At 42.3% G+C, this 26,423-nt stretch overlaps 1 long non-coding RNA gene across 5 annotated transcripts in view; it reads left to right on the top strand.

The window, feature by feature from the left end:
- Positions 1 to 26,423, top strand: part of LOC135049792 (uncharacterized) — a 113,860-nt gene that overhangs the window by 13,305 nt on the left and 74,132 nt on the right. For all 5 annotated transcript variants that reach the window (XR_010241475.1, XR_010241476.1, XR_010241474.1 and 2 more), the window contains exons 2-4: positions 3,093 to 3,191; positions 16,041 to 16,552; positions 16,902 to 17,011. This is a non-coding gene — a long non-coding RNA (uncharacterized LOC135049792). The remainder of the gene's footprint in view (positions 1 to 3,092; positions 3,192 to 16,040; positions 16,553 to 16,901; positions 17,012 to 26,423) is intronic.

Here is a 26,423-nt window from a genome sequence, read left to right as displayed (position 1 = left end):
TGTCTCCCTTTCCTGGGGAGAAGATGGTAGGGCCGATTTGAAAAACCGGCGAGGAGGCACCTCTTCGAATTCCAGCTTGTAACCCTGAGAAACAATTTCTATTGCCCAGGGATCCACCCGTGAGTGAATCCAGATGTGGCTGAAAACTCGAAGACCTGCCCCCACTAGAGCGGACTCCTCCAGTGGAGCCCCAGCGTCATGCGGTGGATTTTGTAGAGGCCGGGGAGGACTTCTGATCCTGTGAACTAGCTGAGTTGTGCAGCTTCTTTCCTCTGCCCCTACCTCTGGCAAGAAAGGACGCACCTCGCACTTTCTTGTTTTTGTGAGATCGAAAGGACTGCATTTGATAATGCGGTGCCCTCTTAGGCTGTGAGGGAATATAAGGCAAAAAATTTGATTTACCAGCTGTAGCTGTGGAGACCAGGTCCGAGAGACCGTCCCCAAACAATTCCTCACCCCTGTAAGGTAAAAACTCCATATGCCTTTTTGAGTCGGCATCACCTGTCCATTGCCGGGTCCATAGGATTCTTCTAGCAGAAATCGACATAGCGTTTATTCTAGAGCCCAGTAGACTAATGTTTCTTTGAGCATCTCTCATATATAGGACAGCATCTTTTATATGCCCCAGGGTCAATAAAACAGTATCCTTATCTAGGGTATCAATCTCCTCTGATAAGGTATCTGTCCATGCCACTACCGCACTACAGACCCAGGCCGACCCGATTGCTGGTCTGAGTAAGGTACCTGAATGTGTGTAAATGGACTTCAGGGTAACCTCCTGCTTGCGGTCAGCAGAATCCTTGAGGGTAGCCGTATCCTGGGATGGCAGCGCTTCCTTCTTGGATAAGCGTGTTAATGCTTTGTCCACCCTAGGGGAGGATTCCCATCGTACCCTGTCCGTTGGTGGGAAAGGATACGCCATAAGAATTCTTTTGGAAATCTGCAGTTTTTTGTCTAGAGATTCCCAAGCTTTTTCACATAACTCGTTCAGCTCATGTGAGGGGGGAAAGGTTACCTCAGGTTTCTTTTCCTTATACATATGCACCCTCTTGTCAGGGACAGGGGGTTCCTCTGTGATGTGCAAAACATCTTTTATTGCCATAATCATATATCGAATAGATTTAGCCAATTTTGGCTGTAACTTTGCATCATCGTAGTCGACACTGGAGTCAGAATCTGTGTCGGTATCTGTGTCAACTATTTGGGATAGTGGGTGCTTTTGAGACCCCGACGGTCCCTGCGCCATAGGATCAGACATGGGTTGACACCCTGACTGTCCCATAGCTTCAGCTTTGTCTAATCTTTTGTGCAATGAGTTTACACTAGCATTTAAAACATTCCACATATCCATCCAGTCAGGTGTCGGCGCTGTCGACGGCGACACCACATTCATTTGCTCCCGCTTCTCTCTAATATAGCCTTCTCCCTCAGACATGTCGACACACACGTACCGACACACCACACACTCAGGGAATGCTCTTTCTGAAGACAGCTCCCCCACAAGGCCCTTTGGAGAGACAGAGAGAGTATGCCAGCACACACCCCAGCGCTATATGACCCAGGAAGAAACACAGTAATTTAATGTTTTCCCAGTAGCGCTGTTGTATATTATCTGCGCCGAATTATGTGCCCCCCCTCTTTTTTGAAACCCTCTTGTCTACCGTGGTATAAGCAGGGGAGAGTCCGGGGAGCTTCCTCTCAGCGGTGCTGTGGAGAAAAAATGGCGCTGGTGAGTGCTGAGGGAGAAGCCCCGCCCCCTCGGCGGCGGGCTTCTGTCCTGCTCAAACAGTGTAAAATTGGCGGGGGCTCTTACATATATACAGTGTCCAGCTGTATATATGTCCTTTTTTGCCAAATAAGAGGTTTACCTGCAGCCCAGGGCGCCCCCCCTGCGCCCTGCACCCTTACAGTGACTTCCGTATGTGAGGTGTATGGGAGCAATGGTGCACAGCTGCAGTGCTGTGCGTTACCTTAGTGAAGATCAGGAGTCTTCTGCCGCCTCTGAAGTCTTCTTTTCTTCTCATACTCACCCGGCTTCTATCTTCCGGCTCTGCGAGGGGGACGGTGGCGCGGCTCTGGGACGGACGGCGAGGGTGAGATCCTGCGTACCAATCCCTCTGGAGCTAATGGTGTCCAGTAGCCTAAGAAGCAGTGCCTTTCAACTCACAGAAGTAGGTCTGCTTCTCTCCCCTCAGTCCCTCGATGCAGGGAGTCTGTTGCCAGCAGGCTCCCTGAAAATAAAAAACCTAACAAATATACTTTCTGTCGGGAAGCTCAGGAGAGCTCCCTGAAAAGCACCCAGTCTCCTCTGGGCACAGTAGTAAACTGAAGTCTGGAGGAGGGGCATAGAGGGAGGAGCCAGTGCACACCCAGATCCAAAGTCTTTCTTAAAGTGCCCATGTCTCCTGCGGAGCCCGTCTATCCCCATGGTCCTTACGGAGTCCCAGCATCCTCTAGGACGTTAGAGAAAATTTATAATTGAATAAAACTATTAATCACTCAGCAATGACGGGTAGGCACTGCTTGTATAAATGCACAGTGTATATATATATATATATATATATATATATATTATAGTATATAAATATATATATAATATAGTATATAAATATATATATATATATATATATATATATATGCATATAGTATGTATACAGGTTGAGTAGTGTGTGTGTGTGTGTGTGTGTGTGTGTGTGTGTGTGTGTGTGTGTGTGTGTATGTGTGTGTGTGTGTGTGTGTGTGTGTAAATATATGCGTGTGTATTCATTCAGGCAGACTAGTTTTTTTCTTGTCTAATTAATCTCCATCAATTTTGAAGCCTCGACTGGTATAAGAAGAAAATCTCAACTCCATTAAATGTTATTTTAATATCTATGGAAATTAAATAATATTACCAGTAGCTTTCCGCTGCTGCTGGTTACTCAAACCATTAAAATCCTACATATTTGTCATTATATGAAGCTATGCTTATGGCAATATGGTAATTGGCTAATTAACTTTGCTGAATATGTAATTTCATTATCCCTGAGCTGCACAATTAAAATGCTGCTGTACAACAGAAATAACTATGTTATATTGTTTCTGATTGCTAGATTGCAGAGTACGTTGTATATAATGCTGAAGTAGCCAAACACTGCAGTCGCAAAGGAAGGAATCCAGAATTAAACCATCCTAATGCATATTATTTTAAGGTAGGAAATCATAAATGATGCAGTAATCAGAAAATATATTAACAAATTATATGAATACATATGTAAATACACAGCAAATGGGTTTGAATGTATGTCATGTACATTTAACAGTCTCTGGAGCTGCCTCCACATAGTAGAGGCCTGATTAGGGAAAAATATACTGTAGTTACATTTACATCAGTTAGGAAATCGCCAGATGTTAATTTTTTATTGACACTGTGTACAATGACACTCAAATGGCAAATACACTTTCCAAATGGCCTGAAGTAATGAAGTAAGTATATTTAATATGCTGGGTATTGTCCAGTCATTTGTCTGTTTTATACTGCATAATCTGTTTAAATGGTTTTTCAGGGCTACATACTATCAGCCTTTGATATCTCATCTTCCTTATATAATGAGAGCCGAGATGTGGCAGACGCTGAGTCTCATTTGTTATTATGCCTCAGGATAATGTTGATGCTACAGAAGCACTATGGTGTGAGTTAGTGTCAAAATTCATACGGATATGCAGTGCAAGTTCTAGAGCTAAGGAGTTCAGCACTACATATATAATGGTGTGTGCTATTTTATATCTTGCATCTATTTTGTGTATTTTAAGATGATTATACTAAACACAAAAACACACAATAAGCTGGTGATATTTTCATTTAAACGCTAGTTCAGTGGTTCTCAAACTTTTTTGAATCACGGTGCCCTAGAGTATCAGATTTCTTTTCATGGCTTATTTAGGCCAAAAGTTTCTTATTGAAATAGTTAGAAAGAAATGTTAAATGAAGTAAATTGTGTTTATATGTTCAGTTATGTGATGAAGGATAGGATTCCCTTCTGTTTGTCCACATATATTATGATAGTCAGCACTGGTTTTGCCTATTACATTGACCAAAAATGGTTTGAATTGGTCCTGGACCACCAATCCACAGCACCTCTGCAAGGGTCCTAAGGCACCCCAGGGTGCCACGGCACACAGTTTGAGAACCACTGCACTAGTTTATATATTATTTGTAAGCGCAGGAATAAAATCCAGGAAAATAGGACCTGAGGTGACACTTTAGTCATTTAGAAAAAGCACGTACTGTACAAAAGGTTCAATAATGAAAAAAAAATTATTCAATACAAAAGAAATAGAAAATTAAAATGAGCTATTGCATAATTTGGACATCAGGAGACCACACTTCTCATACTGTATTGGCTTAATGGGCAGATTGCCAATTGGCTATATTGGGACTTGATATGGTGAGCTGTTGGCCTCGTGGGTCCTTCTGGTTTACTTGGGATTTTTATACAATTGTGAAGTGAAAAAAAAAAAAAGATTATGTTCTATGGACGAGCAGCAAGTGAGTAAGGATGCTAGCCAGGGCCGATTTGACATATATGCTGGGTATGCATCTGCGTAGGTTAGCAGTATAGAAGAGGACACCCTGGCTCAGCAAGGGCTCCTGGGAGTGGTGATTTAATTTGAGATTCTTTACAGTACTGTAGTGCAGGGCATGGCACAGCAGCACAAACTCCACTGCTTGCTCTGTGAGTCTCTGGCTGACGCTGCACACTGAAGGGGGGGGGGTCTGGTGCATATCAGGTGATAAACTACTAAATTAACGTGCAACGGGAACTACAACAGTGAGCATAATGTGTATAGGGCACAATTATGGTGGGTGTAATGTGCATGGGGCACTGCTACGATGGGCATAATATGTATGGGGCACTATGTAGCACTACTACAGTGGGCATAATGTGTATTGGGAACTACTACAGTGGGCATAATGTGTATAGGACACTACTATGATGGGCATAATGTATAAGGGACACTACTATGGTGGGCAAAATGTGTAAGGAGCTCTACTATGGTAGGCATAATGTTTAAAGAGAACTACAACTGGGCTTTTCTCATGAGACCACGCCCCATTAATTCATTTAGGCAAAAGTACTTAGGGGGGAACCAAGGTATTTATTTGCTTAGGAAAATTTTTTACCTCGGGCCGGCCCTGGTCCTAGCACATGGATTATCAAGTTCACACACAGTATATATTTTGGTTTTTGTAATCCACTACCCAAATTTGTGGTTGTTTCAGTGTAATTCAATAATTTGTTGTGATTTTATTTTACACATATTTGATCTTTATCATTTAGGGCGGAATGCATGACACACTGTATTTTGTATGCGATTCACAAATCGCAAGCATAGCAGCATTTAATAATACTGTATGCTTGAAAAAAAATCACAAATAACAGGTCTCGCAGTAAGGGCCTAATTCAGATCTGATCGCAGCAGCAAATTTGTTAGCTAATGGGCAAAACCATGTGCACTGCAGGGGGGGGGGGGCAGATAAAACATGTGCAGAGAGAGTTAGATTTGGGCGGGGTGAGTTCAAACTTAAATCTAAATTGCAGTGTAAAAATAAAGCAGCCAGTATTTACCCTGCACAGAAACAATATAACCTACCGAAATCTAACTCTCTCTGCACATGTTATATCTGCTCCCCCTGCTGTGCACATGGTTTTGTGTGAATGATAAGCTGAAAAAATTATTCAGAGGTGAACTCTGTTCCAAATTCTTTCACAGGCGGGCTATGTTTGAGGATTGCGCATGCGTCTGAGATGCTGTGCGCATGTGCCTTGATAGAGCTGCAATGTAGGTTGCCGTGCACTGTAAGCAGTAGCATGAATGACATGTTGCAGCCATTTGCAGGTGGAGACAAAAAGTGTTGTACAAAACACTTTTTTTTCATTTTATTTAGGTGTGGTTAAGCTCCAACCATGACATATGTTATAACAGTCTCAGAATAAAACATATTAAAAAATAAAATTACCAAATACTTATTAAAGGATTTGTGAAACTGAGAGCATATATTGTTCCCATTGCAGTTCCTCATTGCTGCAAATGACTTGTATCAAAAAAAATCTATGTTCAATAATAAACCACACAAGACCTGATTCCGAGCTGCATGCAATGCCAATATTCACGTAGTTTAGTGATTTTTGCAACTGCGAGTGTGCAAAAAAAACTAAAAAGTCCTATGGTACATGCATCACAGAGTGTATGCACAAATGAAAATCAGAAATGCTGAGGAAAAATGATGGGCACTCCTGTGCGGTGACTGGGAGGTGGGTAGTAGTGTACGCAAACATGGCCCAATCAGTGGGTGTGTCATGGGAGTGTCAGTGACAGCAGTGACTGCACATGAATTGTGGCCCACCAAAATTCTTCTTCATCCTAAATATCTTCAATGTACTTTAGCAATGTGGTAGCAACGTGATAGTAGCGTTGAGGGAATTCCCATAAAGAACATTTTAAAATACAAGTATCTAGATATTCTGAAACATAGGAAGTAAGACTCAATCACACAATAATAAATGCCCAATGTGGATAAAATGAGCTTTTATGATGGTTGTTTGTTTTTTTTATAATAAAAGCAGAAATAGTGTGATATTCTTGCAGAAATTAATTGAATTCATTTTCATCAAGACACTTAAAAATAACAGGTAAAATAATAGGTAAAAGGTTGTTTTTAAAAATACAATAAACTCAGTTGAATCTGTATTCAACATTTTATAAGGTTTATAGTTTCCCTGTGACATCTAAACACCCAGGGCCGGTGCAAGGTTTCTCAGCACCCTAGGCACATATTCCAGCGCTGACCCCCCCGCCCCCCCCCCCCCCCCCCTCGCCCCTCCACACACTTCAATACCCAGCTCCTGAGGTGAAAAAGAGTATTAGGGTTCGGTTAGCGGTAATCATGCTAGGGTTAGTTTACTGGATTGGGTTAGGATATTTGGGATATGACATTAGGGTTGTTTTAGTGGTTTGTGTTAGGGAATTAGGGTTAGTTAGGGATGTGGGGTTAGAGTATTAGGGATATGCTATTAGTGTTGGTATAATGTATTAGGGGTTATGATTAGGGAAATGTTTGGATATATTATATATAGATATTGATAGATAGACTCCTGTACTTATGGGTGGCACTCCACGGATTTCAAAGAAGTATGCACATACGCATAAATAGCTTAACAACGTCTCAGATGCATCGTAAGATGCAGTATTACATCACCTGAAACATTGATAAGCTATTTCTGGTATGTGCATACTTCTTTGAAATCCGTGGAGTGCTGCCCATAAGTACAGGAAAATGTTTGAAATTGGCAATTTCAGGGAGGGCACTCGGGTACATGCAAAAGCTTTTCTGTTTTCTTTAAAAAATAAATAAATATATATATATATATATATATATATATATATATACATACATACATACATACATACATACATACATACACAAACACCAGAGGTCCGGCTGTCCCGAGCATTGTATAATGGTCTGGGTGCTCGCATATGAGCAAGTATATAAGAGACGGAGGTGCAGCAATCACAGATATAGAAATACACTTACTACTGCAATATGTCCCAGCAACGTTTCAGTGCCTTTATTCACGGTACTATCATCTGCCTGACAGTGTTGTGAACAGGGGTGTCAGAATGTTTTTTGGTTGGGGGGCAAGATAAAATCTCAGTTTCGCACCCCTAACTTCTAGCAACATTAGACAGGTCATTTGTACCCAGTGGTCGAAGGGGAAATTTCGAAGTGGGGGTATGGAAAAGTGAAGGTTACGTGCTCTGGAAAAGGGGGCGTGACCACTCAAAAGGTGTCCTTCAGTTTAGTATACCACACCATATACCCCTTATACACATTATGTACCACAATAGTAGGACCCCTTATACTATCTAGTACTGGTGCCCCTTTTACATTATACCACACGGTGTGAACCGAAATTCACATAAAGCAAACGATATGAGCCAAAATTCACATTATAGCACACGGTATGAGCCGAAATTCAGATTATACCATACAGTATGAGCCGAAATTCACATGATAGCACACAGAATGAGCCGAAATTTACATTATACCACACAGTATGAGCCGAAATTCACATAATACCACTTGGTATGTGCCGAAATTCACATTATAGCACACAGAAAGAGCCGAAATTCACATTATAGCACACGGTGGGAGCCGAAATCACATTATAACACACAGTTTGTCCGAAAATAACATTATAGCACACAGTATGAGCCGAAATTCACATTGTACCACATGGTATGCACCAAAATTCACATTATAGCACACAGAATGAGCTGAAATTCACATTATAGCACATAGAATGTGCTGAAATTCACATTAAAGCACACGGTATGAGCCAAAATCACATTATAGCACACTGAATGAGCCGAAAATTCACACTATAGCACACGGTATGAGCCGAAATTCACATTATGCCACATGGAATGAGACAAAATTCAGAGAGCGTGACAGTAGGAACATAGAGACAGGGGGAGTGGCAGAAGGATAGGGAAAGTGACAGCAGGGATAGGGAGTGACAGAGGGACAGGGAGAGGAACAGCGGGGACATAGGGACAGAGAGAGGGACAGCAAGGGCATACAGTAGGGACTAGGGAGAGAGAAAGGCAGCAGGGTAAGATTACCTATTTAGCAGCGGCGGTGCTGAGGATGTTGTTGTCTGCTATGTGGTGCAGAGGAGGCGGAGGTGTAGAGAAGGACTTACGGCGGCGACGGGGCGGCTGAGGGTGGCGGCAGTGTAGTGGAAGAGGAGGCAGAGGGCAGCAGCGTTCCAAGGAGGAGGAGGTTGTGGTCGGCGGTACTGTGGCTCCTATGAACGCGGTGCTACTATTTCAAATCTGCCGCGGACCGGCGCTTGTATTCTGACTGTCGGGATGCCAAACACCGGGATCACAACTACATACCCCACATGTCACCCTGCTCTCAGCCATACAGCACTTAATATAACTTTGCACACTGCTTTACTGCACCCCCATGACACCAGGCATGCACCCAGCCTACTGCACCCCGAAGACACCCTGCACCCAGGGCCGGCGCTACCATTAGGCACACGCGGCTCCAGCCCCGGCCCGACAGATCCTTCATGGTGATTGCGGAGCACAGCCTTTAATTTTTTTTTCTTTTTCTCAGCGCCGCCCTTCAAGTGCCGGCGCTCATAGGCAGCTGCCTAAAGCTGCCTAATGGTAGCGCCGGCCCTGTAAACACCATATATTTTAGTATTTAGGGGTTCATGTATGAAGCAGTGAAAAGAGTGGATAAGTTGCCATAGCACTTAATCAGCTTCTGCCTATCATTTTATAGAATGTACTTGACAAATGCTACCTCAGAACTAATTGGTTGCTATGGCCAACTACTCCACCAGTCCACTTCTCCACTCTTTTCCATTCTTGGCATATCCCCTTAGTCCCTATGCTCCCAATACCAGTTATGCTGCCACTGTGGTCTGTCCTTCATGACAGCCTGATGTAGTGATCATGCAGTAAAGGTTCAGTTGCTCAAGATCCATGGGCCTCTGTGCCCTATAGCTATAGGTATGCCAGTCATTTCAACAAATTGAAAATTTGGCCATGGTAATAACAGAAGTTTAATGTAGGCACATTGAGGTTACACTGCTATCCCCTCATAACAAATATAGATATACATTAACTTGGATACAGTTGGGGAAATCTGAGATAGAAAATTGTTAAGTAATTCTAGTTGACAGTAAGCTAAATGGCAACACTTAATGCCTGCAGCAGCTGCAATGGCTCATATATAAAAAAGGGGAATAAATGTATGTGATGCTAACATAGTATTACCATTGTGTTCACGAGCCAGAACACCACTTGATTATGGTGTAGTTTTGAACACCTGTCTAACAGATATACATCATTGGATTAATTACATTATAAGGAAAGATTATACAAATTTGACTTATTTACACTGGTGAAAAGTCACCTTATAGGTAGCCTAATTATTATGAATTAATATGTCTAAACTGAAGACTAGGATTTCTCTAATGACAAGGGCCTGTGTCTGGCTTCATCATGGGTCCAGGGGGGGCCACATAGCACATCCTCCAACCATTTAATTATACTTACCCCTCTGTAGTCCTGTGGTGGTGGCCAGTGCTGCAGACATAAATCACAGGGAAAATGGCATGGCCGCGGCCATTTTCCCAGTAATTCGCACATGTGCAATTGCAATGTCCCCGGGAACAAGGCAAGGGTGCCATGTTCCTAGAGATATGCACATGCACAGTAGACTCTACTCACTGCCAGAGTGGAGAGGGTCGCACTGAGCCTGCACGCCGGGCCCTCTTGTCTCTTAAAATGCCTCTGGATCAACTTCATAACTGGATTTACAAATGGACTAAAGTACTTTTTTACAACAAATGGTATTTTTGATGACAACTATTAGAGCTTAGGGTGACAGAGCCAGGAAAAATCTGGCTACCATTTATTTGGTCAGAGTTGAATGTTTGTTTCCCTTTGTGATGATGCATTGGTGACTGTCTTGCTGAGGTTTTGTTTTGACTTTCTCTGGATAATTTACTGATAATCCAGTACTCAAATTTCATAATATTCCAATAATAATATTAATTTCCCTAATATATTGATCCTTCAACAAACTATAATAATTATTTCTTATTTATTTATTACCAGTTATTTATATATTGCACACATATTGCGCCGCACTTTACAGAGAATATTCGGTCATACACATCAGTCCCTGCCCCAGTGGAGCTTAAGGTCTTTATTCCCATACCTACACACAGGTTAATTTTGTCGGGAGCCAATTAAACTACCAGTATATTTTTGGATTGTGGGAGGAAACCAGAGTACCCGGAGGAAACCCACGCAAGCAGAGAGAGAATATACAAACTCCACTCAGTTAGAGCCACAGAGAAAAATGAACCTTTGACCTCAGTGCGGTGAGGCAGTAATACTAACCATTACACAATCCGTACTGTCAAATACTTAATAGTCTTATGAATTAATACTCCTATACACAAATACAATTACAGTATTCTCTTATAATCTAACACACTTAATCCCTAATAATGCGGTTACAATATGCCAATACCGGTAATAATTAAATACTTCATTTCAATACATGAAAGGCTGCAAATCTGTGGTCACTGATAAGCTTTGGTCCCAAATTGCCATATTGGAGACTGAGAATCCAAGCTGATGGCAATGTGAATTTTGATAAAAACTCAGATATTGAAGGCATGGCAATGTGCTTGCAGTAATTTATGAATGATGGCGATTTGCTTTTGTAAATAAAACGCGATTCCCCCTACCCCAGTTTAAACCAGTAGTGGAAACATTGGGGAACCAAAGAGCATGGGGTTCAGTCAAATTTTCTACAACCAACACTAGGCTTTACCAGCCAGGGCTTGTGACACTATATTTGGGAGGCACACAACACTGTGTGCCCCTGCCATAGTTTCAACCAGTCCTAGTTCAGGAAGCATGGGACTATGGGGTACATTTACTAAGCAGTGATAAGAGTGGAGAAGTGAGCCAGTGGAGAAGTGCCCATGGCAACCAATCAGCACTAAAGTAACATCTATAATTTGCATATTACAAAATGATACAGAGCTGCTGATTGGTTGATGGGGAAATATCTCCACTGGCTCACTTCTCCGCTCTTATCACTGCTTAGTAAATGTACCCCTATATTCACTAGATGAATCGGTCCTGCAAAAGAGAAAAAAATACTTCAGCACCATAAATCACGCACCATGCAGCTAGCAATAAAGATACTTCCAGCCTCTCTGGGCTGTGGGTGTTGGGTTATAATCATGTGAAAAGGTAATGAGATATTTTTTGTACTGGTGCACTACAGGTTCCTGCAAGACCTGTAATGAACCATTTTCATAATTGCTAAGTCATGCTGACACTTGGAGAACCACAAGTGCTGCATACCCTAACATCCAGTGCCCACTGGCAAACGGCAGTGTATCTGTAAAAAATGTATTTAAAAAAAAAAATTACACTCACTCTTTTGACATAACACTCTCCCACACAGCCTTTGTTAACCACTTTATTACGTGCCAAAATTCCCCAGTGCCTTATAGGAATCTACATATAAGTCAAACAAACTTGTCATGTGAGGGACTGCAAGATTAATGGCAGGTACAGCCTACAGTACTAAACCCAATCTAACCTCACAAAAGAACATATTTTTTAGATTTGGAAGTAGGAATCCGCAACTGCGATAAAATGGATCTTATACCAAATAGACTAAAACAAAAATTTGACCAACTAGAAAAGGATGCAGAGTCGGACAAGGAAACAACCCCACCACAGTCACCAGCCACAACACCACACCAATCACCAAAGGCAACTTCAACCTCGGTGACCACATACTAGCAAAGGATGACACATTATTACAAAGGCCTGAAATGTGCCCCCAATCACAGCCTCAACAATTTGAAGCCTACTTAGACCTCAACAGATTTGTAAGGAATCTGACACTCAAAAAATACTTTATTTCCAACTCCAAACCACAACACTTACCAACCAACATAACGTATGCATATAAACACTTCACCTTAAGGCCAACATCACAGTTTTACGCCATCCACCTCAAAGGACACCTCATCCATACATTCAAGAAATTAGTTATGGATGACAACAAAATACCTACACCAGACACCACAACTAGCCATGACCAGATTACGAACAACCACAACCTCATCGTCAAACCAGCAGACAAGGGTGGTGGAATAGTACTACTCAATAAGACAGATTACATCACAGTTGCACAGGGTACTCAAAGACACTAAGACATATGAAACACTCACAAAACATCCGACATACTGTACAACTTCCACAAAACCTTGAACAACCTACTAAAGACAGGACTATACAATGGCATTCTGCATATACACTGCACACCCAGTCATCCCTGTATTTTATTACTTTCCCAAAATACACAAAAATACCTCACAGACCCATCATGTCAGGTATCGACTACATGACCGCAAATCTCTCACAATACATAGATACTTTCCTACAACCATATATCAAGCAACAATAAGCACACTTACAGGATACCACACATATTCTCAAAATACTCAACACAGTTACATGGAACAAAGATTACTGGCTCGTCACCAGCAATGTCACATCATTATACAACATCATTGATCACAGACAGGTCTTCAACAATGCCAGCCACTGCCTCAACAAAGACAACAAACTAGATACAAGACAAACAGCTTTCATATTAGCAGGCATAGAATTTATACATATACGTAACCATTTCTGGTTCAACAGAAATTTCTTTCTTCAAAAGACTGGGAAAGCCATAGGGACACAATTTTCCTTTAGTTATGACAACCTATTCATAAGCAGATGGGAGGACCCCCACATTTGGTCAGTACATATCTCGTAGGCAAACCTTGTCCTGTGGACTAGGTACATACTGTAGATGACATCTTTTTTCATATGGAAAGAGACAAAGTGCAAAACCATGTACACTGCAGGTGGGGCAAATATAACATGTGCAGAAAGAGTTAGATTTGGGTGGGTTATTTTGTTTCTGTGCAGGGTAAATACTGGCTGCTTTATTTTTACACCGCAATTTAGATTGAACACACCCCACCCAAATCTAACTCTCTCTGTACATGTACATGTTATATCTGCCTCACCTGCAGTGCATATAGTTTTGCCAATTTTGCTGCTGCAATCAGGTCTGAATTAGGACCATTAGCCACACTCACTGACTTCATCACCTACATTAATGTCAAGAACAACAACCTTAGCTTCATGACCAACTACAGTAAAACGAATGTAGACTTTCTGTACCTCACCTTATTCATCCATCAGAACTGTATACAAAGACTTTCCACAAGCAGGTTGATGTAAATAGCTATATCTTCTGCAGTAGTGGCTACCACCCAAACTGGCTCCACAATATCCCCATAGGACAATACAAACATAGTAGAGGCAACTGCACCAGACTCACAGACTACATCACAAAGGATGAGACACTCAAAACAACAAATCATCTATAAGGAATATGGCAAACAATTAATACAAGATACACTAACCAAAAAGATAGAGCAACACTATTGGACTACAAAACACAGAAACAGGACAATGCTGAGGATAGCATCCAATTCATCACATAGTACAATATAAATACCACCCGCATCAAAAAAACAAACACTGGCCCATTCGCCTCAAAGATGACTTACTTGCAGACATATTGTTATGAGCCACGGCAGTGGCACATTCCTGTTTTGCATTTTGGTTATGTATTTTATGTTATAGTTCTGTTGCAGGCCAGGATTTCTCTTGCACTGGTTTAGAAGACTCTTGTTGGCCACCGGTGGTGAGTCTGTGTAATTGCAGCCTTTTTCTAGGTGTAGCCTCACCTGTCTGATATTTAATCATTATGTGATGAGTCTCTGTACTGCAATCTGGCTCTTATCTGTGTTACTCTCACCGGCAGGTATTTGGCCATTACAGTGTCCCTGGCCTCCAGCCATCCTGATTGGGGCGTCTTCCCTTATTACCCAGCTAGCTCTGCAGTTCTGAGCTGGTGATAGACGTTTGTTATGTTCCTGGTTTGTTTCATGTCCAATATTGTATCGGTGTCCAGGCCCTGTTTGATAGTTGAATCCTGCATATTCAGTTCTGGCAGAATCTGGAGTTTACTACTCTCCACCTACATTCCTACCTACAGTGAGAACCTGTCAGCTTCTTGTGAGCTGCTTCCTGCCCTGGTGTGTTCCTGTGATCCAGTAGCCCTGAGTCCAGAGTCCTGAGTCCTGGTGTCTGGAGCCTGTCATTGATATCTGTCTGGCTTTCCTGTCCTGTGTGCCAGTGTCTGCGGCCTTGAGGTTCCTGTCCACCTGCGTGTATCTACACCGGTGTTGTGAGTAGCGGCTTTGCCGTGCCTTACGGCCTTGGCCGTATCATTCTCTGTGTTTTGGGTCTGGTGTTTTCTGCGGAGGTCTTCATGTTAGCTGTCCTCACCGGCATACAACGGTGTCGTGTAAGCGTGTGGACAGCATTGCCTTTTGTCTTGGCGGCCGTGCCGCACATACCTTTTGTTAGAGTTCTGTAGTAGCCCCTAACTCAGTGTTTCTGTTTAGTTAGAGGTTCCCCTTGTTCTCGCCCTGTCTCAGTTTATGCCTTGTCTCCAACTAAGACCGGGGGACATCGGAGTTGGGCAGACTTAATCCGCCCTTCAAACGCGGCTGCCGTGGGCCCAAGCAAACATAGTCTCGCAGGCGTAGACTGACCACGTGGGTGAGACAACGGAGTCAGGGTTTCCGTAGGGTTTGCTGTTGAACTCGGTTCTAGCCGCTGCATTACGTTCCTGTACTCGGAGCTTGTCCACCCTGTTCCTAGAGTACAGAGTACAGTGAACGTAACACATATTCCCTGACAAACCAAACCTGATATATAAGAAGGCCCCAAGGTCACCAAACATAAAAAGTCAGCTAGTGAAAAACCACATTCCACCACTGGTACTTACCCAAACAACACTGACAAGCACCACAAACAAAGGCAGTTTCTACTACTGCGTACATACATCAACTGCAAACCATACAACTACAAAAGTACAAAACCTACTAACGCCTTCACCCTTACAAACATGGGCAATACCTACTGTACAATTTACAAAACTGATTTTTTTGCAACAGCAACCATGTCATATACTTTCTAGAGTTCTCCTGCCACCAACAGTATATAGGGAGAACCATTAGGTCTTAAAAGTGATAATAGCAGAACATGTCAGGAGCATCGCAACCCGGCAAGACAATAACAGCATTCCACTACATTTTCTTGAACACCACAATAAAAGCACCAAAGGGCTTACATTCACTGGAACTAAAACATGACAAAAAACTGGAGAGGAGGTGACCACATCAAATAACTAGAAGAATTAAGGTGAATCTTCACTTTACAAACTATGACACCAAATGGATTACAATATAGACAACTAAGTTAAATCAATCATATCAAATGATTACTCTCTCTCCCATTAGGATGCAAATAATTGGATTCACCCACACATCGTATACAAGATAAGAAGCCCCACATAGCTTCACCCAGAGCCGGATTAACAATGGGGCGGATGAAGGTCCGGCTCCAGGCCCCCCCATCAGAATAGACCCACTGCATCTACTGTGCTGCTGCTGTAGGCAGAAAAAAATGTTTTCCTGCTACAGCAGCCTGCAATGGCCACCCCCGAGGTCTCCCCGTCCTCCGTCAGCGGCCGTAAGCCCGTAGCAAACCCCACCTCTCTTGTGACACCAGCGGTACAAAGTCTACAAACCCCACCGCGGCGCAGACAAGAACTTTATACACATGACGGCACAGCAGAAGGCTTCACTAGACCTCTATGCGCTGCACACGCAATGACGCAGCACCTTCTCCAAGCCGCGTGACATCGCAAAGTACCGTCCCACCACCATCAGGATGGAAGCATTGGCAGCATTTACAGCAAGGTGCTCCGTGAAGGTGGCCCGGGTCTCTTAGGCTGACTGATCATCCTGAGGTAAGCTATCAGCTCTGCTGGCTCCTGCACGGCTTATATCATAATTATAAATAAGGCACTGACATACACTATATATATGCCTATATATATATCAAAGCAATACCCTCTCTCTGCGCTATTTAAAAATAACTGATGTCGTTGAATTGGGAATTTTATAAACGGCAGCCTAATTCACCTAAGTTCCCTGCTAGGAGGAACTACGTATAAAGAAATGTATGACAATAGATAAACTGGCGCCTGGGAGTTGTATCAACACCCTATGTTATGGAAAACACTTTAGTAAGTTCCACACCTTACAAGTTTAAAAGTAGTAGTAACATGTTCCATCATAAAATTTATTTCATCCTAGTTAAGAGGACTTCATCAAGGGACTAAGACGAAACGCGTTGGGTCAGGGACTTGCTGCTCACCCAGAACTTCCCATAGCGGACAGATAAGCCGTTTTTATATTTTTATCTTGTACGTTTGTTACCTGCATTTGCTACTGGATTGTGTATTAAAACTGTTTACTTTTTATCTAATCTTGCTCTTTCACTATGCTATTGGGACCATTAGTGTTCCTATTTAAGGGCACATATGTAAACATGTTGGAAACAGTACACACTATGTTCATTTCTTTTTCATTTAAATGCTCTTAAGAGTCATCAGACTGAAGGTGTTTTAAAGAAGCTAAGTTGTTGCTCTTTATCTTTTTCCTTACTGTGTCCACACGATTCACAGGGTGAATGGTCATACTAAAACTTTATATGTTAGACACTAGTAGGTGCTCTCGTGCACTTCATTTGTTCTATATTATACCCATTGCTAGACGGGGACTGTTGTATGTTTATAGATAAAGAAAAAGAATGGTTATAAACTCACCTATTTGTGTGTCTAAACCATGATTTTCATAGGCACTATTCTCTATTTTATATATATATATATATATATATAACCTTCCAAAATGACCCGGCACTCCTGCGGTCCCCTCCGCTGTAATGAAACTGCTCCCGGTGCCCTCCTCTGAGAGGCACACCTCTGGTATATATGGCAAACAATGAGGCGGCACTCCGGAGTCTTTTGAGTGAGGTTTATTGCAGTGTCTACGTTTCGGGGACGCAGCCCCTTCGTCAGGATACATGTGAATAATGAATATAAAGTGCTTAAATACCTTTGTGCAGTCTGTATCACCCGTCGCCTCCAGCCGCGCAGCCCGGTTTCCGGTCGCGTCCTCCCGGTCCCGCCGGAAGTGACGTCCCGCCGGCCCGTCCGGCATACGCGTTGTGGCTGAGGAGAAAACACCATGGTAACATGTAAACAACATGTCAACCTTCATGATTCAGTTATATCAAGATACAGATATTAAAATACTAAACAGCAGCATAAGCTAAAGTGTGTAAAAAACATGCAATATGACGCTCAGGTATAATCACAAACATACATTCCTTTCAACATCCGAGCGAACCAAGTGAAAAAATAACATGAATAAATAAAAACAGTGCTGTTATCTGTTCAGTGTATAGGCTACTATCGGCCAGTGCATTCATATAAACTACCATTTCTAGAGCTGACATTTGTGTCCCTGTATTGGACTACGACTGTCATATATTGTACATAATAGTTATAAGGTCTCCTACATATATAGGGGGCAACACACCCCTGTCAGTGCCTTATCATAAAAAGCACCTCAGGTTGAGTGCTTCATTTAACCCTTTTGGGGCCAGTGTATTAAGTACATGGATCCAGTGTGTTTCTAATCGTAACAGTTTTTTAGATCTGTCCCCGCCTCTGAGAGAATTGGGGACTTGGTCAATAATTTTGCAACGCAATGTGGCCATATTATGTGTTTTTTTTGGCAAAATGACGGGCCACTGGTTGATCACTATCCCCTGTTTTTATGGCTTCACGGATAGCAAATCTATGTTGCGCCATTCTGGTCTTAAAGGCACAGTCCGTTTTGCCTACATATGATAGGCCACAAGGGCATGTCAATAAATATACCACGAACTTTGATTCACATGACAGAAAATATTTGATGGTATATGGCTTCCCTGTATGAGGGTGCAAAAATTTGGTGCCCGGTGTCATGTAACTACATGTGGTGCACCCCTTGCATCGAAAGCACCCTGCTTTTTTGCTTAAAAAGTGTTCTTTGGGAGTATTAAACTGAGATATATCCGTCTTGACGACAATATCTCGTATACTGCGATTTCTAGAATAGCTCGGCAGTAGTTTGGATTGAAACACCTCCCCCAGCCCTTTATCTGTAGCTACTATTGGCCAAATCTGCTTGGCTCTCTTGGTTAAATGATAACTACTAGTATTAAAACTAGTCACCCAAGGGAACCTGCCTTGTAGTTGTTTTTGAGGTTTTGGTTCCAAAAGTTGTTCCCTAGTACTCTTTATAGCTCTTTTCCTAGCTGATTTCAGCAATTTAATGGGATAACCTCGCTCCAAAAATTTTAATGTCATGTTGTGTAAAGCTTGATCTCTCTCCTGTGGTTTAGAAGTAATACGACAGACTCTCAAGAATTGAGAAAACGGTAAACTGCGGATAGTAGATTTAGGGTGTGAGCTGTCATATTTCAGCACATTGTTCCTGTCTGTGGGTTTCACAAACAGCGATGTGCTGATCCTATTGTTCTCAATAGAGATACAAACATCCAAAAAATTGATGGTTTTAGCATCAATTATCACCGTCAATTTAATTGGACTATTTGACAAATTATGTGTCTGCACTATTGACTCCAACTCAGATTGATCACCTGTCCAAAAAATAAGGACATCATCTATGTAGCGACAGTATAAACTCATCCTATCAGAAATATTTCTGTTTTGTAAGAACAGGTCACACTCCACCTCCCACATGTATGTATTGGCAAAGGATGGCGCGACGGCCGATCCCATCGCGCATCCCGTGCGCTGCAGGAAAAACATTCTATCGTATAGAAAATAGTTGTGGGCTAAGGTGAAATCTAGCAACGCTAGAAAAAACTCAATGTCAGGGCCCTTGTAAAGTGGATTATTCGTAATCAGCCTTCTAACAGCCTGTAGCCCCGCTCCATGTGGTATACATGTGTAAAGACTTGTTACGTCTATGGAAGCGAGGCTAGTCTGTTCAGCAAGTTCACCCATATCTTCTAGTTTCCTGAGTAGCATAGATGTATCCTTCAAGTGTGTACTAGTATTCTGAATGCAAGGTTGTAAAAATGCATCACAATATACAGACAATGGTTCACATAATCATCCCCTGGCCGAAATAATCGGACGTCCCGGAGGGTCCAGGGGATCCTTATGTACCTTAGGAATTATATAAAACACTGGTACAATAGGGAACTCTCTAGTTAAAGCATTACTGACAGATTGAGTAATTCTACCCTGATCTACTGCCTCCTTAAGCAATTTATCCAATTCACGCTTAAATACCTCCGTGGGATCTTGTCTTAATGTCCCATATGTAGCTGAATCAGACAATAATCGTTCACATTCTTGTTTGTATTTAGCTGTGTCAAGAACCACTAGGGCTCCCCCTTTGTCCGCATTCCTAAAAATAATGTCTTGTCTCTTACCCAAACCTGACAAAGCAGCGGATTCTTCACGGGACATATTGGGGCATGATTTCCCATGTGGTTCTTCATATAAATTGTCCATCATTCTGCTAAAAGTGCGGATAGAAGAATTCTGTGAGATAGGGTCAAAAGTCGATTTCTTTAATTTCTTTAATTGTGCCGGTATTGTTGACTTTGTCACTGGATCGGAGTCCACAACATTTCTGCCGAAATATTCTTTTAATTTAAGGGATCGTGTCAACCTATAGGATTCTACTTTCCATTGTAGAGAATCTACTGAGCTCGTAGGAATGAAAGATAGTCCTTTGTTCAGAACTTGGATCTCTATAGGTGACAGTTCCTTGGATGAGAGCACTTTATTGTTTCATTATGGCTGACAACAGTGATCCCATATTGGAGGGTACAATGCATTTTTTACAGTGTGACAATTCAGATACACTAAGTTTCAGCGAAGCCGAAGCTGAAAATATTCTATTTAAAACCCCAGCGTTTGATGCGGAAATTAAAAGCACTGGTGATGACATCTATAAAGAGCTATTCAAGCTCCGTAAAAGGGAGATTGATTTCAAATATCATGGCATGACATTGTCGGATTATTACCGAGCCAAACAGATCCCTTGCGGATTCCGAGTGCATAATACACATACCATTGGGAGGTATGATGTCACATTTTGTAAGAAATGGATCTCGGTGCTAAATAAATGCTCCATGGACTTATTGTTACTGGTGATTGAGGAGTCGGCACGGGAGATGAATATTGCTAAACAAAAAATAGTGGCTTTTGAACTAGAGCATAACATCACTGAAGCATCTCCACCAGAATGGCTCACTAAAATCAACAATGATCTGGAAAAATACACGACAGATCTGATCAAGTTCAAAAAGCAAAAGTTGGTACGGGTGCAGCAAGATTATGCACAACACAGGGTCTATTTATGGCTCAATAGCAGCAACCCGAGACAACCGACACAGAACCAACAGCAGTTTAGGCGTCGACAACCAAGACAACAATATTCTAGCACTTCAGCCAGTGATGTGGACGACATACCACCAAGGAATGGACAACAGCCCCAGGATGTCCCTTTAGGAGTGCGCACCAGGGCCATACTGGCAGGCCGAGAGGTGCGCCCACGAGGAGAGGGGGCCAGACGTGGCGCAAAGCAAGGTCCCAAATCCGGACCAAAACCACCGAGGAGGGGTCGCAATTAATTATTAATCTCTCATCCAAGGAACTGTCACCTATAGAGATCCAAGTTCTGAACAAAGGACTATCTTTCATTCCTACGAGCTCAGTAGATTCTCTACAATGGAAAGTAGAATCCTATAGGTTGACACGATCCCTTAAATTAAAAGAATATTTCGGCAGAAATGTTGTGGACTCCGATCCAGTGACAAAGTCAACAATACCGGCACAATTAAAGAAATTAAAGAAATCGACTTTTGACCCTATCTCACAGAATTCTTCTATCCGCACTTTTAGCAGAATGATGGACAATTTATATGAAGAACCACATGGGAAATCATGCCCCAATATGTCCCGTGAAGAATCCGCTGCTTTGTCAGGTTTGGGTAAGAGACAAGACATTATTTTTAGGAATGCGGACAAAGGGGGAGCCCTAGTGGTTCTTGACACAGCTAAATACAAACAAGAATGTGAACGATTATTGTCTGATTCAGCTACATATGGGACATTAAGACAAGATCCCACGGAGGTATTTAAGCGTGAATTGGATAAATTGCTTAAGGAGGCAGTAGATCAGGGTAGAATTACTCAATCTGTCAGTAATGCTTTAACTAGAGAGTTCCCTATTGTACCAGTGTTTTATATAATTCCTAAGGTACATAAGGATCCCCTGGACCCTCCGGGACGTCCGATTATTTCGGCCAGGGGATCATTATGTGAACCATTGTCTGTATATTGTGATGCATTTTTACAACCTTGCATTCAGAATACTAGTACACACTTGAAGGATACATCTATGCTACTCAGGAAACTAGAAGATATGGGTGAACTTGCTGAACAGACTAGCCTCGCTTCCATAGACGTAACAAGTCTTTACACATGTATACCACATGGAGCGGGGCTACAGGCTGTTAGAAGGCTGATTACGAATAATCCACTTTACAAGGGCCCTGACATTGAGTTTTTTCTAGCGTTGCTAGATTTCACCTTAACCCACAACTATTTTCTATACGATAGAATGTTTTTCCTGCAGCGCACGGGATGCGCGATGGGATCGGCCGTCGCGCCATCCTTTGCCAATACATACATGTGGGAGGTGGAGTGTGACCTGTTCTTACAAAACAGAAATATTTCTGATAGGATGAGTTTATACTGTCGCTACATAGATGATGTCCTTATTTTTTGGACAGGTGATCAATCTGAGTTGGAGTCAATAGTGCAGACACATAATTTGTCAAATAGTCCAATTAAATTGACGGTGATAATTGATGCTAAAACCATCAATTTTTTGGATGTTTGTATCTCTATTGAGAACAATAGGATCAGCACATCGCTGTTTGTGAAACCCACAGACAGGAACAATGTGCTGAAATATGACAGCTCACACCCTAAATCTACTATCCGCAGTTTACCGTTTTCTCAATTCTTGAGAGTCTGTCGTATTACTTCTAAACCACAGGAGAGAGATCAAGCTTTACACAACATGACATTAAAATTTTTGGAGCGAGGTTATCCCATTAAATTGCTGAAATCAGCTAGGAAAAGAGCTATAAAGAGTACTAGGGAACAACTTTTGGAACCAAAACCTCAAAAACAACTACAAGGCAGGTTCCCTTGGGTGACTAGTTTTAATACTAGTAGTTATCATTTAACCAAGAGAGCCAAGCAGATTTGGCCAATAGTAGCTACAGATAAAGGGCTGGGGGAGGTGTTTCAATCCAAACTACTGCCGAGCTATTCTAGAAATCGCAGTATACGAGATATTGTCGTCAAGACGGATATATCTCAGTTTAATACTCCCAAAGAACACTTTTTAAGCAAAAAAGCAGGGTGCTTTCGATGCAAGGGGTGCACCACATGTAGTTACATGACACCGGGCACCAAATTTTTGCACCCTCATACAGGGAAGCCATATACCATCAAATATTTTCTGTCATGTGAATCAAAGTTCGTGGTATATTTATTGACATGCCCTTGTGGCCTATCATATGTAGGCAAAACGGACTGTGCCTTTAAGACCAGAATGGCGCAACATAGATTTGCTATCCGTGAAGCCATAAAAACAGGGGATAGTGATCAACCAGTGGCCCATCATTTTGCCAAAAAACCACATAATATGGCCACATTGCGTTACAAAATTATTGACCAAGTCCCCAATTCTCTCAGAGGCGGGGACAGATCTAAAAAACTGTTACGATTAGAAACACACTGGATCCATGTACTTAATACACTGGCCCCAAAAGGGTTAAATGAAGCACTCAACCTGAGGTGCTTTTTATGATAAGGCACTGACAGGGGTGTGTTGCCCCCTATATATGTAGGAGACCTTATAACTATTATGTACAATATATGACAGTCGTAGTCCAATACAGGGACACAAATGTCAGCTCTAGAAATGGTAGTTTATATGAATGCACTGGCCGATAGTAGCCTATACACTGAACAGATAACAGCACTGTTTTTATTTATTCATGTTATTTTTTCACTTGGTTCGCTCGGATGTTGAAAGGAATGTATGTTTGTGATTATACCTGAGCGTCATATTGCATGTTTTTTACACACTTTAGCTTATGCTGCTGTTTAGTATTTTAATATCTGTATCTTGATATAACTGAATCATGAAGGTTGACATGTTGTTTACATGTTACCATGGTGTTTTCTCCTCAGCCACAACGCGTATGCCGGACGGGCCGGCGGGACGTCACTTCCGGCGGGACCGGGAGGACGCGACCGGAAACCGGGCTGCGCGGCTGGAGGCGACGGGTGATACAGACTGCACAAAGGTATTTAAGCACTTTATATTCATTATTCACATGTATCCTGACGAAGGGGCTGCGTCCCCGAAACGTAGACACTGCAATAAACCTCACTCAAAAGACTCCGGAGTGCCGCCTCATTGTTTGCCATATATATATATATATATATATATATATATACTGTATGTATATATATATATATATATATATATATATATATATTAGATAGATATACATATATACACACATACATACATACATACATACATACATACATGCATACATATATATATATTTTGGATAAGACTTACTGTGTCCTTGCACATAGTAAGGGGAGTCCAACTGTTTCTTGCATGCCCATAAGAAATAGCTGCCCGACAGAGCTACTCAATTGTAATGCAAATGGAAGTGAGTTCCGCTGGCACATATTGCTTATCATGGCCAAAAGCACCGGGTTTAACTGCATAAAGTTGCTAAATCTGTCTAAAACTATTGGCATGCTGCCGAAACAACAGTTTGGGTGCTCCAACAGCCAATTTTTTGCAGATTTCTGCTCACCACCTCAAGTGGCTGTGAGCAGAAATCATACAGTCATGGCAATACAACTGAATAGTTCCACCAGGTACCCATTACTATGGACACCCAAAAAAAAAAATTCCCCCCGTGACTCTCTCCTTTCTATTTCCTTTCTCTCTCTCAATTGCTAGATAGATAGATAGATAGATAGATAGATAGATAGATAGATAGATAGATAGATATAGATTTATAGATAGATTTTTCTATTTTTCAAACACGCATACACACAAGCATATAGGTATGTATATACAGCACTGGTCACGCACCCATATCAGTAGCCCCCGTCACACCCCCACAACCACCGCAGAAGTACACAATAGGCCATTCGAAAATTTCAGTTCCAGGCCCATAAGGACCTTAATCTGGCACTGGCTTCACCACATTCCACAACACACCATCATATAGGTTCAGTTACACCACCAAGTTAGGCACCCATTATTTGAGCCTCTTATCATATAACGACCAACGAGAATTACACTCATGATGTTAGCTTCACCACTTAGTTAAATACACATTAGCAACACACCATGCCACATACTGTAAGAATCCCCCTGGAGTACACATACGCATCCTCACACATCAATAAATCCACTAACCCAACAAGCCCCCCATCACCCATATCCTCCCAATTCTACCAAACCACACAAGAACCACAGTCAACTCCATTAAAGTGCACATTTATCCACAGCAACCACAGGGCCGAAACTAGGGTTTCTGTCACCTAGGGCAAGACAGTCATTTGCCCCCCCCCCCCCTCCCCCATTATACAGAAATACATCCCCCCATACATGTACACACCATCAATAATACACAGTACAGTACATATCTACACAGCCCCTGAATATACACATACTACCAAAATTAACATATATACGTGCCCCTGTATATTAGAGATGAGCGCCTGAAATTTTTCGGGTTTTGTGTTTTGGTTTTGGGTTCGGTTCCGCGGCCGTGTTTTGGGTTCGAACGCGTTTTGGCAAAACCTCACCGAATTTTTTTTGTCGGATTCGGGTGTGTTTTGGATTCGGGTGTTTTTTTCAAAAAACACTAAAAAACAGCTTAAATCATAGAATTTGGGGGTCATTTTGATCCCAAAGTATTATTAACCTCAAAAACCATAATTTACACTCATTTTCAGTCTATTCTGAATACCTCACACCTCACAATATTATTTTTAGTCCTAAAATTTGCACCGAGGTCGCTGTGTGAGTAAGATAAGCGACCCTAGTGGCCGACACAAACACCGGGCCCATCTAGGAGTGGCACTGCAGTGTCACGCAGGATGTCCCTTCCAAAAAACCCTCCCCAAACAGCACATGACGCAAAGAAAAAAAGAGGCGCAATGAGGTAGCTGTGTGAGTAAGATTAGCGACCCTAGTGGCCGACACAAACACCGGGCCCATCTAGGAGTGGCACTGCAGTGTCACGCAGGATGGCCCTTCCAAAAAACCCTCCCCAAACAGCACATGACGCAAAGAAAAAAAGAGGCGCAATGAGGTAGCTGTGTGAGTAAGATTAGCGACCCTAGTGGCCGACACAAACACCGGGCCCATCTAGGAGTGGCACTGCAGTGTCACGCAGGATGTCCCTTCCAAAAAACCCTCCCCAAACAGCACATGACGCAAAGAAAAAAAGAGGCGCAATGAGGTAGCTGTGTGAGTAAGATTAGCGACCCTAGTGGCCGACACAAACACCGGGCCCATCTAGGAGTGGCACTGCAGTGTCACGCAGGATGTCCCTTCCAAAAAACCCTCCCCAAACAGCACATGACGCAAAGAAAAAAAGAGGCGCAATGAGGTAGCTGACTG

Source organism: Pseudophryne corroboree, chromosome 2, assembly GCF_028390025.1.
Source record: "Pseudophryne corroboree isolate aPseCor3 chromosome 2, aPseCor3.hap2, whole genome shotgun sequence".
Taxonomy (NCBI): Eukaryota; Metazoa; Chordata; class Amphibia; order Anura; family Myobatrachidae; genus Pseudophryne; species Pseudophryne corroboree.
This window is presented reverse-complemented; position numbering and strand designations above follow the sequence as displayed.